The sequence below is a fragment of the Heterocephalus glaber genome, unplaced genomic scaffold (genome assembly GCF_053883595.1).
Source record: "Heterocephalus glaber isolate CG9 unplaced genomic scaffold, H.glaber_assembly_v1.0 deba00001561, whole genome shotgun sequence".
Taxonomy (NCBI): Eukaryota; Metazoa; Chordata; class Mammalia; order Rodentia; family Bathyergidae; genus Heterocephalus; species Heterocephalus glaber.
In genome coordinates, this window is record NW_028258349.1 from 12,038,887 (window position 1) to 12,055,650 (window position 16,764).

The following is a 16,764-nucleotide window of genomic DNA, read 5'->3' on the forward strand; positions in this document are numbered from 1 at the left end:
GGCCCCGGTCCCTCAACTGTAGGGGACTGATGGCCCCTCCAAGGTGATGTCACTGTCACCCATGGGATGATGCTCAGGGGTGCCTAGGCCTGCCTGGCCAGGGGACAACAGGAACCATGAAGCCATGTCCTCCTTTGTCTGAGGCTTTCATAGACACCCGAGGAACTGAGAGATCAAAAGGCCCCAAGATCTAGTGGGGACTGTGGCCAGGCTGAGAAATTTTCAAGAGGACAGCAGGCTGGGGGCTCAGCTGGCCTCCTGGGACACAGGTACACAGGGTAGCAAATCTTGATGGTCTCCCGGACTTGCCTACTCCAGGGATGACGTGGTGTCTCCCATCACCTGACAGTGACCAAAGCACTCACCTTGGCCCTCACCCCAGCTCGCTTCCATGGCACGCAGGAGCAATTCCAGTGCCCCTGTCCAGAAAGCTACAGTGCGTGAGTATGGGAAGCCTCCTGCCCCTGCTTCTGCCTGGAGCAGCTCCAGGCATGGCGGGCACTGCAGCTTCCCCTTACTCCTACACACATACTCACCAGGCCAGATGGGGGAGAAGCTGGCCTGGAGGAGAGGAGCTGCCACTACTGGGGCAGGCGGGTGGAAGAGGCTCTCTCCCCCAACTGAATTCACCTGAACAGACTGGTCCCAGAAGTGTTTCTCCATCCATCCTCCAGCCTGCTGGGAGAGAGAGTGGAAAGGTTTATGAGTGAATGTGTGCAAGTATGTATTTTTGTACATGTGCACATATGTTTTTGCACTTGTGTAATCCATGTACTTCTTGGTGTGTATGTTTGCCTGTGCACATGTTATTTGTGTATGCACATATTAGCATTCATATACACTGACTATATGCATAAGCACAGTTGTGTGCATGTGTGTTTGTGTATACACACGTGCATTTATGTGCACATGTGGGCCCATGCCTGTGTTTGCATGTACTGGCGTGCATTTGGCCCAGGTCTGGAGGCCAGCAGGTAGGCTGGCCCCCTTCCTGCCACAAACTAGAGAGACACTGCTGCTGTCCCTTGAGTAGGTTGGCCAGGACTTAGCCAGAAACCCTTACCAGTCCCTGTGGCACTGGCCCTGGCAACTCTCCTGGAGTTGAGGACTTCTGACAGGTGCTGGCCAGATGGCAGCATGGCCAGAGGGCAGCTCTGTCCACTGGGAGAACATGTGGTGGCCCTGACTCAAAGCAGACCCGGGCTGGAGGTCACTGGCACTGAGGCAGAGGCACGTGGGCCCACTTGGGTCTGGAGCACTGCTTGATTTGGCCAGGGCCAGGCTGGGACATCCCTCTACAGTAACTCCAGGGATGTCAAGTAGGACTTTACTAGCCCTTGCCGAGCCAATGGGGTCCCTTCACTGGAATGAGATTCTTCCCTACAGTGAGGTAAGTGTCATCCCAGGTTTTCCAGCTATGCTCCAAAGAACCTCTAGTGTTCCCTCGAGTCTTTCCAATGACAGCCCAAACTTGAGCCTCATGGCTCCCCATCTGTTTCCTCAAGAAGGGCACTGATTTTTCAAATTGAGATTTTCAAAGACATTTCCCTCAAAATGTTTTGAAGTCTGTAGGCTAGTTTTTAACCTCTTAGCTCTAGGAGCTTGTTTATAAGTATACTTTTGTCAGATCTTTTTGCAGAATGATTAAGCAGGTTTTATTGCATTAATAACCTAATCATCTCCTACAAGGTGTACAAACTGCTTTGGGGAAACTGGGTAAGCCAAAAGCAGGGGGAGATTTTTGTTTCTTTGTTTTTTATTTTGTTTTGCAGTACTGGGGATTGAACCAGGTCTTTGCACTGAGCTATATCCCCAGTCCTTTTTAAATTTTGACATAGGGCCTCATTAAGGCATCCAGTTTCCCAGACAGGACTTGAACTGTCTTCCTGTCTCAACCTCCCAGAGTGCTGGGATTATAGTCATGCACCACCGAGGCCAGCTGGAAGTTCTAATTTAAAAACCTCTTAGAGACAGAAGAGGCAATAAGGAGAGAGAGGGTCTCCCCCAGGGCTGGGCAGCTTCCAATAAAAGGGGGGCCCCGGGGGAGGTGCTGCCTCACTGCTCAGGCCGTGGCACAGGGGACCTTAATAACAGTGCATCTCCACTCCATGGCCCACTGGTTCCTCCCTCAGATGGGGCAGGGCCCTTAAGGGCCATCTCTCCCCAAGTGTCACCTCCTCCCTTCCATGTGGGTTCCTGCACTTTGCCATGTCCCCAGTGCCTCCATGTCACATGGCTGGGCTGCACAGCACATTGCCTGCATCCCACACTTCGCAGTGTCTGCCAGCAATCACTCAACAATTTGCTGGATCTTCATGGAGTATCAAGCAAGGTAAATGTGCCTGGATGGTGCCCTGCCACACTGCCCCCACCTCCTGGTTAGAGTGGCCCGCGGACGTTCCTCTGGGAGGCCATCTCAAGCCGAGGATGACAGAGCTGGGGACCTTAGAGGCAGACAGCTCTATTGGAGATGGGTGGATGCTATGGCCTAAACCCTAGTCCTGCCATGGCCAAGTGAAATCTGGCAGGATGGAGGTAGCCTTCTCCCATGCATCCCCATGTGTAAGTTCATTCATTCAAGTATTTATTGCTATGCGCTGGCACTGTGCTGGAAGCATGATCACCTCTGAAAATAAAACCGATCGTTCAGCTTACAGATTCATGTGGGTCATGGGAGAGACGAGTAATAAAATGAGTAAAATATCCAAAATTTTGAGGTTGGGGATTTAGCTCAGCGGCACCGTGCCTGCCTTGCAAGTGCTAGGTCCTGAGTTCGATCTCCAGTATGAAAAAAAAGAAAATCTAGATCAGAGAGAAAAGCAAGACAAAGAAGAAAGAAAGCACTGAGGTGAGGTGTGATTTTTCCATGGAATGGCCAGGGAAAATGACCTGAGAATGACCTTTGGCAAAGACCTGGAGCAAGTGAGGAAATGAGTCCCTGGAGATATCTATAGGAAGAGCATTCTAGGCAGGAAGAGCAGCACATACAAAGGTCCTGAGGCAGGGTTATGCCTACTTAAAGAGCAGTGGACTAGAACCAAGTCGGTGTCAGGGAGGGTGGCTGAGGAGGTGGGCAAGGTTATGGGGGATGCATGTAAGGTCGCCACCACGATATGGTCTCTGGATACGGAGGGGATACAGAGACACTGCCGGGACTCACAGGGACTCAGGTACAGGAAACCTGTCATCCTTTCTGCTTCCTTTAGTCTGGCCAGCCTCACTCCTGGACAAGAAGATGGTACCTAGGCACCTGGGAACTGAACAGGCCAGCCCCGCTGCCTGAGCCTCCTCCATCAGCTAGGGAAGGCCACCTCTTGGGGTTTTAGCTGCTCCTCAGCACCGGGGATGTCAGGCTTGGGTCTTCCTTTATGCCCAAGCCATAGCATCTTCTGCTCACCAGGCACCACCAGCCCCAAGTAGGACAGGCCCCATGGTCACATGCCAGCCAGAAGGGCCTGCAGAGAAGACAACATGGCTCAAGGCCCTCTGCTTCCTCTGGACTGCCGACTTCAACCCTGCAGCCACCCACACAGGCCCACAGTTGGGACCTAAGCCAAGCTGCAGCTGGGTGGGGACAGGTGGGAGGTGTGACAGGAGCCCTTCCTCCTTCAGGCAGGCCGGTAGGGGAGGCACAGAGCCAAGGCCCTGCCCAGAGGGTGCTGGAAGGGCGCCCCCCGCCCCCCCGCAGGTCACCTGGACACGTGAGGGGCTGGGTGGGAGGAGGTGGGGATGGAGCGGCCTCCACAGAGAATGTGTCCTCCTAGTGGGTCAGGAAGTTGCCAGACCAGGGAGCGCCCCCTACCTGTAGGAGTGGGAATACACGGGTGATAAGGGATTCTCCCCCCTTCGCCTGGGGGCCCTTTTTCTGTCCCATGGGCTCCTGGTGACACCTAGTGGCCAGGATTTCCTTCTGCACTCCCTGTTCCTATTCCCCAAACTGGCTTCTGGGGATGTCCCCAGACGGCAAGGCCACCCCCTGCCGCAGGTCTCCTCCCACGGCCCTATTCTCACGCTCTCCCTCCCCCGCGGGCTCTCAGGCACCTGCACCTACACGCTCACAGCTCTCACACCCTGTTTTGGTTCATCCCTCCCACACACAAGTGACAGAGCCACATGGGACCCCAGGGGTGTCTTCAGGCCTCCAGTCAGAGGGTCTTCTCCAGGGCCCACCAGGCCAGCTGTACCCCTCCAGCTAGCCAGCTCAGGGTCAGAGGGGCCTGCCCAGGGCACCCCATGACCAGCTAACCGCTCCGGGAGGAAGGCCTAGCAAGGAGGCACACTGCCCGTGGATCTCCCACCCATCCCCCAAGCCAGGCCTCACTGCTGCTGAAAACAAACCCTGGCCAAAGCCATGAGACTCAGGTTGAGAACCAGCAAAAGCCCAAGTAGGAAGGAGGTCACCAGCCTCACCAGACCAAGGAGGAGCTAGCTCAAAGAGAGGCCGCCATGGACCAGGGCCCATCTCCCGCATGGCCAGCCCCAGGAGTGCCACATCCACGTGGGCCAAGAGCAGCTTCCTGCTGAGCCAGGGCCAGGCTGCCTGAGTCACAGAGAGAGAGGAGCCCAAGGCACTGGGGGAAAGGCCTGGTAGGCAACGATGCCCAGATCCCTGCCAACTGAGGCACGGGCCAACCAGGACCAGCAGCACACAGCAGTGCTGAGTCCCTGAAACCCTGGGCCCAGCTGGCCTGCAGGGGTGAATCTTGGGAGGACTGCTGACTTTTCAACTTTAGTTGTCACCAGGAGAGGAGGGTGACAGTTACTTGCTCCATTTCCCAGGTGAAGGCACTAAGCCTGGCGGGGGCCCACAGGGCCCTGCAGGGCCCCCTCACTTATGTACACACAGCCCAGCCAACCTGGAAGTGGCTTCATCCACTAAGGCGCCTCCTCCCCACATCTCCCTACTTGGCCTCTGTCTCTGTATTATGCAGAGAAGTCCCAGGAAATCAGCACCCACAGAGCAGGGCAAAGCAGGACAGGACAAGAGTCTGCCTGGGGTAGGCCAGTGGGCTGAGGAATGGTCAGGTAGGGGTGGCAGCAGCCTTTTCTGCTCCTGTCCATGGCCGGAGGCTGCTTGCCTGGCATGAACTTCAATCCAGGGTGGACAGGCTTGGGGGAAGGCTAAAGGAAGCAGACATTCCTTGCCTCTGCTCAAGCCCAGTGTTCAGTGCCCCGGGACCTCCCTTAGGAGCTCCACAGGGAGCTGGACTGCAGGCCTGGATTCCCTTGGGGATCTACCTCCCCAAGTGGGAATTAGTGCTCTCCAACCTTGCATCCTCAGCACTCTTGCTCAGCCCCAGCTCCAATTTGGTTTAGAGCAGTTCTTTCCCGGTGGGCACTTTCAGATGCAGAAATTCCAATGGCCACCTGAAGGAACTGGAGGAAGGGTGCAGCAGGCAACGGTGTCCAGAACACTTCCAACTAAGGCACAGGACATGCTTTCCCCAATTCCAGTTGGAGGAAGAACAGAAGCTCTGGGCAAGGAGGTGAGATTCCAGATGACTCACAAATGGGTCCCCTCCAGCATGGTAACCCTGTCCACCTCTGCCCCCGGCTCTCCAGATCTGGCCTTCAGAATGCACCTACTTCCTTCCATTTGGGGAGGGGCATCGGAAGCCCTCCAGGAAGGAAGATAGAATTAACTGAGTCAAAGCCTCAACTTTACCATCAATATTTATGGGGCCTTTTCAGGGGCAGTTTCTGAGCCAGGACAGAGATGCTGCACAGAGGAAAGTCCCTGGCTGGAGGGAAGGTTGGGATCAGCAGGGTAAAAGGGAAGGCAGATGGGAAATATTTGATGTGTGCTGCCCCCAGGGGCCTAGGGAAGTCTGGGAGGTGGGCTTCCTGGAGGTGGGGGTGAGGAGACCTGGACTGAGAACTCCAACCAAGTTTACAGATGGAATTCCACCATACCTGCCGGACAACTCCAGGAGGAAATAGAAAGCCCAGCACAGAGGAAGCAATGGGAGCCATAGCAGGGATGAGTCAGATGGCCCTGCAGGGGCTAGGGAAGAAGCAGCTGAAACAAAGTGACTCAAGCAAGAAATGAGAAGAGTAGGTCTCACCACATGTAGAGGAAAGAGGCTTTGCTGCCCTCACCCTACCCACCTGCATTAGAGAATCAGATAGGTCAGAATCCTCCAACTGTGGCTGTGCTTCTCCCATGGACTCCATTTTCTACTGCTATAACAAAACACCGGAGAGTGGATGATTTAGAGATCTGAATAGAGATCTGATTAGCTAATGGTTCTGGGGGCTGGGAAGTCCAGCATCAAGGTGCCAGAATCTGGTGAGGGCCTTCTTACTACATTGCAAGATGGCAGAACGCATGGCACGGTAAGGAGAGGGTAAGGAACCAGAGAGCTTGCTCTTAGAATAAAGTCACTCCTAAAATAACTCATTAATCTTTAATCCATGGGGTTAATCCTTTCACAAGGACAGAACCTTCATGGCCCACTCACTGCCGTCACTTTGAGGTCCCATCTCTCAAAGACTATTAACATAGTATCTGGGGGACTATTTCCAACACATGAGCTTTTAGAGGACATATTTGAGCCAGAGCAGGACTCTACAGGCACTGGGTGGTTTGGGCCTGGGATGTGAGGGCTATCTTTCCCAGCAGCAATTTGTTCTGCATCTCACATGGGCTCCAAATATTCCAGTGACAATTTTTTGGGTCAGTGATTCCCAACTGAGGTCAGTTTTTCCCCTCAGGAGACATTTAGCAAGAGCTAGAAACACTTGGTTGTCACGACCTGAGGAGTGTTAATGACACTTAGTAGACAGAGGCCAGTGATGCTGCCAGACATGCCCCAGTGCACAACAGTTACTTAGCCCAATGTGTCCATTGTGCTGAGGATGAGGAAGTCTGAGTGAGTGAAAACCCTATTGGTAATAGGGTCAGGAACTGAGTCTGTCACGGTGACAAAATACCTGAAATAACCAACTTTAAAAGGTGGCAAGATTTATTTTGGCTCATGGTTTCAGAGGTTTCCATCCATTGTCCCCTGGTCCAGTTGCTTGGGGCCTCTGGTAGACCTTACATAGTAGCAGGAGCACATGGCAAAGGAGGCTTGTTCACCTCATGGTAACCTGGAAGCAGAAAGAAAGAGAGAGAAAGACAGAGAGGGAGAGAGAGGTTGGGGGGACTGGGTCCCAATGTCTCCTTCAAGGCCACAAACCCAGTGACCTAAGTTCCTTTCACTAGGCCCCACCCCCTAAAGGTTCCACCTCCTCCCAATAGTGCCACAGGCAGGGGACCAACTCATGGGTCCTGGGAGAGACATTCACCCAAACTATAGCCAGAACCTATTTCTGTTTCACATGAGTTCCAGTTACAGAACCTCCTAGGACTTCAACAAACACAAAAATCAAAGCAGGATGGAGCCCTGTTTGAAAGATTTGTTTGTTTACTTTATAGCACCAGGGATTGAACCCAGGGCCATGGTACTGTGCTACATCCTCAGACTGTTTATTTATTTATTTAATTCATTTATTTAGAGACAATTTCTTACTATGTTATTAAGTTGCCCAAACTAGACTTGAATTTGTGATTCTTCTGCCTCAGCCTCCCAGAGTACTAGGATGCACCACCATGCCCAGCTTGAGGTGTGTTTAGTTTGGAAATTTACAGAGAAATATTTGCCCTTTGGGAAAAACACCTCCTGGAGATAGTATGGTGGCTCCAGCAGATACCTGGGCCTGGAAGGGTGCTCCTATTCCTGCCTGTGTCTGCCACAGTTACGGCCTCGCCCATTCCATCTGGCCGCCCTCTGAGTTCTCCCATATCAGAGAATCTCTCAAATCCAATACATGACAGCAATTTAGTATTGCTTTCCTTTTATTTCTCCCTTAAAGTTAGGACACTACATTGATTTTTCTTTTTAAACACAACTGCAGGTTATATTATCTATGAATTTTATTTGGGGAGGTAAAAAGACATTGTAGGACTCTTTGTAGAAGGGGCAGAGTGTGATTGTGCTCACGGGAGTTGGAGGTGGGGAGGAAACAGAAAGATCCCCCCGCCCCCGCCCTTCTTGTCTTTGAAATCACAGGCAGCAGAAGAGGGTGTCACCGGCTAAGGCCCGCCAGAGGGGGCCTGAGTTTGAAGGAAGGTCCATGCTTGGACACTGCCAATGAAACCCTCAGCTTGAGGAGAGCCAGGCAGGGGGCTCTGAAGTCGGAAGTAGGGTGTAGGAGGGGACCACAGGATGTGGAGACTGCAGACCCAGGGTGACTCGGGCCCTCCCATCAGCAGCATGGCTGCCCAGCCTTGGGGTCCTCCCCCTCGTTCCTGCCTCTACTTAGCATGGCCTGAGAGACCACACTGTTGTTCTCAGAAAGGCTTCCAACAGACCTGTTCCTGGTGTCCATGCTGGGAGGCCTACTGTGGCTCAGGAGGTGACAAGGTCCAATTCAGATCTTCCTGAGTGGCCAGTTCAGCCCAGTCCCCCTGAGCTGCTGGTGCCGTGTGCTTACAGAGCAGTCCACCGGGCAGGGTGTCAGGGCAGGGTGAGGGTTGCTTCAGATGCTGAGACTGTTTTTCCTCAGACCCTGCTCAAGGCCCTACAAGCCACATCCAGAAAGGGTCCCTGGTGAAGTACTCGGTGGGCCTCTGTTTCTCCAGGGTGGTTCACCTCCTTCACCCAGGGAAGCCATATCCCCACCTCTCACTGGAGGGGGATCCAGGTAAGAGAGGGTGGTGGGGGACCCCAGAGGGCCCCATCATCTGACTCTCCATGTGGTCTCCATTGATGTTTCTTTCACACAGTCCTCAAGCCACCAGCCAGACTGAGACAGTCCTTGTCCATGGGACAACCTCCAGCTCATGTCTGTCCTGCCTCAGTGGCCCATGAACCAATGTTTGCCTGAATCAGGTGCACATCAGAAGCACTGCTTTATTAGAAGTAAGCACCTAGAATTTCCTTTCTTGTTTGGGGGTTTTTTAATTACTAAGGGTTGGACCCGGGGCCTTTACACTGAGCTGTATCTCTGGACCTTTTTTAATTACTTATTTTGAGACAGGATCTCACTAAGTCACTAAATTGCTCAAGCTAGACTCCAACTTCCCATCTTCCTGACTCAGCCTTCTAGAATGCTGGGATTACAGGCGTGTACTACCATGCCCAGCTGAATTCCCTCAAAAAATTTTTTTCACCCAGGTTTGACAATTCTTGGTGCCTTGGAGGGGCCTCTCTTGGTGTCAGCCCCGCGGAGCCAGCTCCCCTCCAGTGGCAGCCCACTCCCCACCCGCGCCTTTCCCATGCTGTCTCCCTGCCTGCTAGGCTGGCGGGAATCTGAACCCACGGGCATGCAGAGCCCCTGCCCACTAGCCTGTCAGCCTAGCCAGGCGTCTCCACTCCGCTGTGAGAAAGGCCGGGGGGCCCATCAGATAAGGTCCTGCCCACAGCCACTGTCACCGCAGTAGGCTCGATTGCCTCCTGGTCCCTCCAGCCCCGCCTCAAGGCAGGTGTGCTGCACCGAATGAATCTCACTGCGAGATCTTTCCGGTTTCACTATGAGTTTTCTGACCCACACGAGCACCCACAGACCAGGGCCCTCCCTTACCCCTCTCAGGCCAGCAGACAAACCTCCCCACTCAGCTGTAACAGGATAGACCTGGGTAGCCCTCAGCAAGGACTTCCCTGATTCTGGTGGCTCCAAGAGAGTCTCGGTCCTGGTCCCAGGGATCCTGGCCTGCTCGTCTCAGCCCTCTCCCAAATCCGGAGAGGCCTAGATTCTTTGACATCCAGAGGGCCAGGCCACTGGGGTCCAGCCAGAAACCTCAGCTCTTTCTGAAAGGCAGGCTGCCCTCTGGTGGCAACATTTGGAATGGCAGATGTCCCTGAGCGGAGGTGGCTAAGGAGGGTGTCCTGGTCCAGGAGGCTGGTCCTGCAGAATTCAAGGCTGGGACCACCTGGAGAGAGAGAAGAGCTCATTTCCAAATACAGGGCCAAGCTCCAACTGCTCCTCGATCTCCCTGCTGGTGACTCAGCCCCACAACACCAAGAGAGGTCTACACTGCTCCCAGCAATTGGAAACTGCTGGGAGAGCAGGGGGTAACACAGGAAGACAAGGAGCCCTGACCTCCCCAACAGGTCACTCCCTCTTGTATTTCCCTCTGAGAGCCACTGAGGCCAGGACTCTGAGAAGCAAGAAGCCAAGTTCAAGCAAACTACCCCTCACAACAGATGTGGGCAAGCAATGTCATGAGCTGCCTCACGGAGAAGAACTGGGACCCCAGAAGTTAATATACAGTTTATATTTAAATATTTTGTGGTGCTGGATACTGAACACAGGACCTTCACACAGACCTATATCCCCAGCCCCTTTAATTTTTTTTAAATTTTGAGACAGAGACTCAATACACTAGAATTTGGGATTTTCTGCTTCGGCCTCCCAAAGTGCTGGGGTTATAAGTGTGCAGCATCACATCTGCCTACATCCAGTTTATAAGTCAGTAGCTGGGGTGGGACAAGAACTTGAATCTGTTGGTTGATGGGTCAGACACCTGGAATCTTCACCGAGGACCCATCCCATGCAGGGAGTAAAACAAGCTCCCCGCCTGGGAGCAGCCCAGCAGGAAAAGGAGCACCAAGGGGATGTGGCAGTGTGGGCACAGAATGAGCATGTTGTCCATTTTGGAGTCCAGAGGGCTTGCCGGAGAAGGTGATTTCCTGTCTGACTCACCAGGGGCCAATGAGCTTAAAGGGCTGAGGAGATACTGGGCCAGGAAGCAGGATGAGCTAATGAAGTGACCAAGAGTCCACTGCCTCTATGGAGGGACAGTAGGGGACAGAGCTTTCACAAAAGTGACCACAATTGCCAGTTTGCTTAGACACCCTGCTTTACACCTGTTGCCTAAGCACAATTACTAAGAGTGCCTCCTTTGATTTTCAAAAGCACACCCACTGGGGCCATGAGTTGAATGGTCTTATTGCCAAAATCTCAGGGTGGGGGGCACTGCTCCTCACCCATAGCTGCATTGGACAAGGACAGCATGGGGTGGGGAAGAGGATTACTTTTGCACTTTGGTGCAGCCCTGGGGTGGGAAAGAAACTGCTGTCAGCCTCAGGGAAACGGTGGGGGATGGAGAGCATGGGGCGGAGAAGGCCAGGGCAAAGGGCCAGGTGGGGGCTGTCAGGGTCCTGAGCCTGGAGATCAGGGTCCCAATCACAGGAGTGAGCTGAAACCTTGTGGCATTTGACAGCCCAAGAAGCGCAGTGCTACTGGGCCCCCCCAAGAGGCTTTGTGAGGAATGTGACTCATAACAATTCCTCTGGGTTGAGGAAAGGGAAGTATGTGTCCACTGGCTCCTGTCTGCCATTGTTAAAAGATAGGCTCAAGTGTGTTAACGCTCCTACAATTCTCCTTACAGGCTTATGGGCACCAGGTTGGTCTCTAGAGCAGAGCATCCCCAAGGGATGATGGGAGGCTCTAGTGGATTATAGTTTATGTGGAAGAAAAGATGGTGAGGCTAAAGGATCTGAGATGGGTAAACTAGAAGTGTCTACTCTAGCGTGGAGATGCTGGCCCAGGGGGATTTAGGAGAGAACGCCAATGTTTGCCTAGCCCAATACTGCACAAGAATCCCAGTTGGCTCTACACCCTTGCCAACACTGGGTATTCAGTATTAACCATTCCAGTGGCTGTGCCATGGTGGTGTCTCACTCTGGCTTTAATTTGCATTTCCCTGATGACTAAGGAGGTTGAGCACCTGTTCAGGAGTTTATCAACCACTGGATGTTCTCTTTTGGGAAGTACGCTATTTAAAATGTTTTCCTGCTGATCTAATACATACATTTTTGGATACAAGTCATATTTTTTATATTTCCAGGTATGAGGCCTTTATCAAGACATATGCATTGAAGTCATTTCTCTCGTGTGTCTTTTGATTCACAGGTATTTCTAATTTTCATGTAGACCAACGTGTCACCTATTTTACTGCTGGTGCTTCCCCTGTCCTGTTGAAGAAAATGAATTATTATCTCCTCTATATCTTCTAGCAGCTTTGCTGTTTCCCCTTTCACATTTTTTTTAAAGTTTTCAAACAATTTAAGGTCATTTTGTATTTATATCTGTATCCACACATGTACACACAATGTATATATCAAATCCTTATACAGTCATAAAAATAAATTACAAGCAACAAAATAAAAAGTTAAACTTAATTTAGTGTATTGTTTGCTTTTTAAAAATAACTAAAATAGAGTCACACTTTATCTAACATCAATCATTCTTTTTTTTGTTTTGGTTTTGTTTTTTTGGTCCCAGGGATTGAACTCAGGACCTTGCACTTGCAAGGCAGGCACTGGAACCACTGAGCTAAATCCCTGGCCCTTAACATCAGTCATTCTTAACATAAATGATCCTGACTGGGGCATACTTTTCTTTATGCCACTTCAATAGACCCTAAGTTCCATCTGTGGTTATCACTCTAAGTAAATAAAAATATTTAAAATGCATTTTGGTGTCCAGTTATTTGAAATCAAGTTTCCATTTTGACAGTTTCATTAAAGTTTATGCCATGGTAGAATGACCCTTTATCTGCTTTAACTTAGTCTGCATTAAATTGATAAAATACACCCTTACTCCTGTATAAACACCCAGCAATGTAGTTACATCATTATTATTTGAAATGCTTACACGGGAATAATTTGTCTTTACACTGTAGAAGACTTGCATTTCAGTATGTTTACAGCTTCTGTATCATCACCTGAAATTTGCAAGCAGGCATTGAAGATACTTCGGCAGTTACAATGCTTTTTATCCCCAAGTTTGATAAACCACCTCTGATTAAGCCATATGTCAATGCTAGATACTTAGATGCATGTTCTAAATACTGTTTTCCCGCAGACCTCTGAGTAAGCAGACGAAATTCGTTGTCCTGAAGTACATAGACCCCCTGATGATTTGTCCTTAGATTGTGGATTTGTCTCTTGAATACTGTAGTCCAAAAATCTTTACAAAAGAACTTTCATGATGTCTAACTCATCCTTGAACCCTGCAGTATCTTTTGTAAACCTTTCTATCAGTCCTTGTCCCACTCGAAACCCCATGTTTTCCAGCTCAGTAATACATCGCCCATTTTCCACCTCCCCCTGCTCCGCGGATTTGTACACTCCAGACACCATCTCCGTTATGCAGCAGCAAAAACAACGCCTCGGATGGTACGCCATTTCCGCCTATTCTTCCGCGCTCCTGGTTTCAGCTCTCCTTTGGGCCAGACAGGAGGTTCTGGCCAGGGCCGCAGCTTCGAGACTGCCACCGCACTCCCTCAGACTGCAGCTCCGTGCCCCTGTTGCTAGGAGACTGAAAAATGCCCTGGGGGCCCCCCCAAGACTGCGACCGAGCAAGCCCAGTACCAGGGAGACACCTCCCTGGGGGAACCAAGCCAGAAGGCCAGAGGAAGTTCTGACAGCCGCGCGGACCAAACCCAGACTTTCCCTTTCACATTTATATTCGCCCAGAGTTGTGCTATAGTTTGGACCTGGAGTGCCGCCCAAGGCCCATGTGTCAAGGGCCCAGCTTGGTGCTATTAAAGATGGAACCTTTAAGAGGTGAACCCTAGTGTGAGCTCTTAGGTCATTGGTATCAGGCCCCCAAAGAGATAGTAAGAATCCAGCCCCCCCCCACCACCACCAATTCTTGCTTCCTGGCCACCATAAGGCAGGCTCTACCATGCACTCCCCATCATGATACACTGACTTACCACAGGACAAAAAGCAATGGGGCCAGTCAGTCATGGCCCCGGACTCTCAAAATTAGGAGCTAAAATAAAACTTTTTTCCTTCTAAGTTGATTATCTGAGGTATTTTTTACAGTAATGGAAACTAAGACATTGATTTTAGGGTATGGTGTAAGACAGAGGTTTGAGCAAGCCCCTCCCCCCAATACAAGTACTCTAATACACCATCATTTATTGAAAAGTCTGTCCTTTCTCCACTGCTCTGCAATGTCAACTTTGTTGCAATAAACCCAGGACAAGTCTCCTTCTGCATTTCCTCTTTTGTTTCACTAGTAGATTTATTGATGCACCAATACCACACTGTTTTCCTTACTATACTGTAAGTCCTCCAATTTGCTCATATATCAGCTTGCTAAGTTTCACCCCTCAACTCCCCCACAAAATCCAAGTAAATAACAACTCTCCAGCTTGCAATTGTATCATCTATTGATGAATTCTATAACTCAAGTTGGAGAAACATTTAAAATTCCAATCCATGAACATGGTATATCCCTCCATGGCTTATATCTTTAACAATTTCTTTCAGTAATGTGCTGTAGTTTCCTGTGTAGAAATTGTACTCATCACTTATTAGGTTTTGGGGGGTTTTTTGGTACTTGGGATTAAAGTTGGGACCTTGCGCTTGCAAGGCATGAGGTAGAACCACTGAGCTAAACCCCCAGCCCCTCATTAGGATTATTCTTAGGTATTTTATTTTTATGCTATTACAAATTTCATTTTCTAATTGTTGCTGGTATATAGAAATGCAATTAGTTTTTTTGTGTTGAACTTGTATCCAGTGACTTTACTAAATGAACTTATTAAAGTTTGTCTACACATTTTTATTTTACATACCCAATTGTCATTTGTGAATTACAATTTTATGTTGTCTTCCTTTCTAATCTTCACACTCTTAATTATTTTTCTTGTTTTATTACACTGGCTAAAACCGCCAGTACAATATTTGATAGAATTTATGAGTACTTTATTACTTCCAATATCAGTGGGAACGCATTCAGTATTTCACTTTTAAGCATGATCATATTTGCGAGCTTTTTTAGTTTTTTGTTTTTTGTGTAGTTTTTTGTTTTTTTCTATCTTGGAGATTTGTTTTTAGGTAGATACCTTTACCAGACAAAGGAAGTCCTCTTCTATTTTAATTTGCTGAGAGTTTTATTTAAATCATGGGTGACTATTTTTGTATCTACTAAGAAGGTCTCATAGTTTGCCCTCTTACTATCTTAATGTGGGGCATCTTGGTGATTTTTGGATGATAAATCAGTCTTGCTAACCTTTTATTCCCATTGAAGTTCCACTTCCATTGTACTAAAACGACCTCCTTTCTGAGCTAGGATCCCGGACAACCACATGCAAACTCCATCCTGAGCAGAGTCAGTGCATTCCCTTCCCTCAAACATAAACTCCACACTCCAGGTCCATCCTTGAAGACCACAGGCTTCTGGCCTGCCCACTCTTGCCAGTCCCTGTGCCATAGCAACCAGCCCCTGGGTGCACTGCCTCTGGCTGGACCCTCACTCACCACACCCACGCGTTGCACGGGCAACCGAGTGGAGAGTTAAAACAGAAAAGGTCAAGGACCCCCAGATCCCTACCACTTGCGACCATCATTCAGCTGGGAGCTAAGGCTGCTTCCCCACCCCACCCTGCGCCAAGCTCCTTTAAGAGTCTGCAGCTGAAAGCGTTTCTGGGACTGGAGGCGCAGGTCGCCAAGAATGTCGGATTCCAACGAGCGGACCCGAGCGCGGAGGATGAAGCTTCTCCCGGTGCCCTCCTCCTCCCCGTTCCCCCAGCACATCCACCCTGGTCCTCCCAACTCCACTCCTACGCTCAGGTTCCCGCCCCAACTTCGAGGTTCCCAGCTGCCAGCAAAACACCCTGTACCCTCCTCCCCTCCACGCGCCCATCTCTTCGCTCCTCCCCGGCCCAGGATCCCACCCCAGCCCCTCGCCCTAGCCCCGATCCGCCCCGCGGCAGTCGCATCCCCGGCCCGGCCCCAGCAAACCCAGAGGCCGCGCTCCGGGGGAAGACCCGGGCCTCATCCACATGCAGGAGACGACGCGTCGCGGCGGCCGCCAGGAAGAGACAAAGGCTGTTCCGCCGCCGTCAGCACCGTGCCAGCCTCACCCCGCCCGCCGCCCCGGTGGCCCCGATGCGGCCCCCCTCATCTGCCCCGCGGGCCTGGTCACACAATCCTGGCGGCCTCTTCCCGATCTGTACAGCTCTCTTCTCGGAGTCTCCCTGGTGCTTCCCGGGTCCTGGCCACCTCGAGCTGAGGCTGAGCCGGGGCGCACGGAGCCTCAGCCTAGGTGCTGGTCCCCCTGAGACCTGAGGCCAGACACAAGCCAGAGCTGGGGGGGGGGGGGTGCTGCCCCAAACTCTCACTTGACCTTCGGTTCCCTCTAGACGAGGATCAGGGACTGCAGGGCTTCACCCCGACTCTCACTCCCCCCCCCTCTCTCCCTCTCTCACACGGCAGCCTTTGATCACAGGTGCCTAAGGGCTCCTGATCAGCACCACCACCTGCGCTCTGGGGTGCACCATCCTGACCACAGCTGTCTCTCACAAGCAGCCAAGTGGTGACTGGAGGCCAAGGAGGCATCAGAAAGTTTGTGGCAGTGGAGCATGGTGGTCCACGTGGTGGTCCACGCTTGTAATCCCAGCACTGTGGGAGACTGAGACAGGAGAAATCGAAAGTTCTAGTCTAGCCTGTGTGACTTAGTGAGACTCTGTATCAAAATTTGAAGGGGGTGGGGAGGAAGGGTCTGGGATGTAGCTCAATACCAAGGGTTTAAAAAAAGTTTGCGTCCCTTGCCGAGATTTAAGGTTTCTGGATACGCTGGCGCATAGTGGGTACCCAATACCCGGACAACTGTTACTGCCTCCTTCCTCAGCCTCCTTAAGGGGAAGGACCGTTTTGTCTTTGAGCTCTGTCCTCTCCCGCCCCATTGGAGGTAATGCAGACAACTCCGACCAGGGGAGGCCCCTTCCCTCGCTCAACTGGGAAGTTCTTCCCGGGT

The 16,764-nt window shown here is 51.3% G+C and overlaps 1 long non-coding RNA gene and 1 pseudogene across 1 annotated transcript; one reads left to right on the forward strand and one right to left on the reverse strand.

Annotated features, from left to right (window-relative positions):
• The first annotated feature begins 797 nt into the window (after positions 1 to 797).
• LOC147824004 (uncharacterized) lies at positions 798 to 11,830 on the forward strand. The gene is made up of 4 exons (XR_015443081.1): positions 798 to 1,390; positions 5,346 to 5,486; positions 8,551 to 8,688; positions 8,771 to 11,830. It is a non-coding gene; the product is annotated as an uncharacterized LOC147824004 (long non-coding RNA).
• Positions 11,831 to 11,851: 21 nt separating this feature from the next.
• LOC101719543 (trafficking protein particle complex subunit 6B pseudogene) lies at positions 11,852 to 13,130 on the reverse strand (annotated as a pseudogene).
• Between the last annotated feature and the right edge of the window lie 3,634 nt (positions 13,131 to 16,764).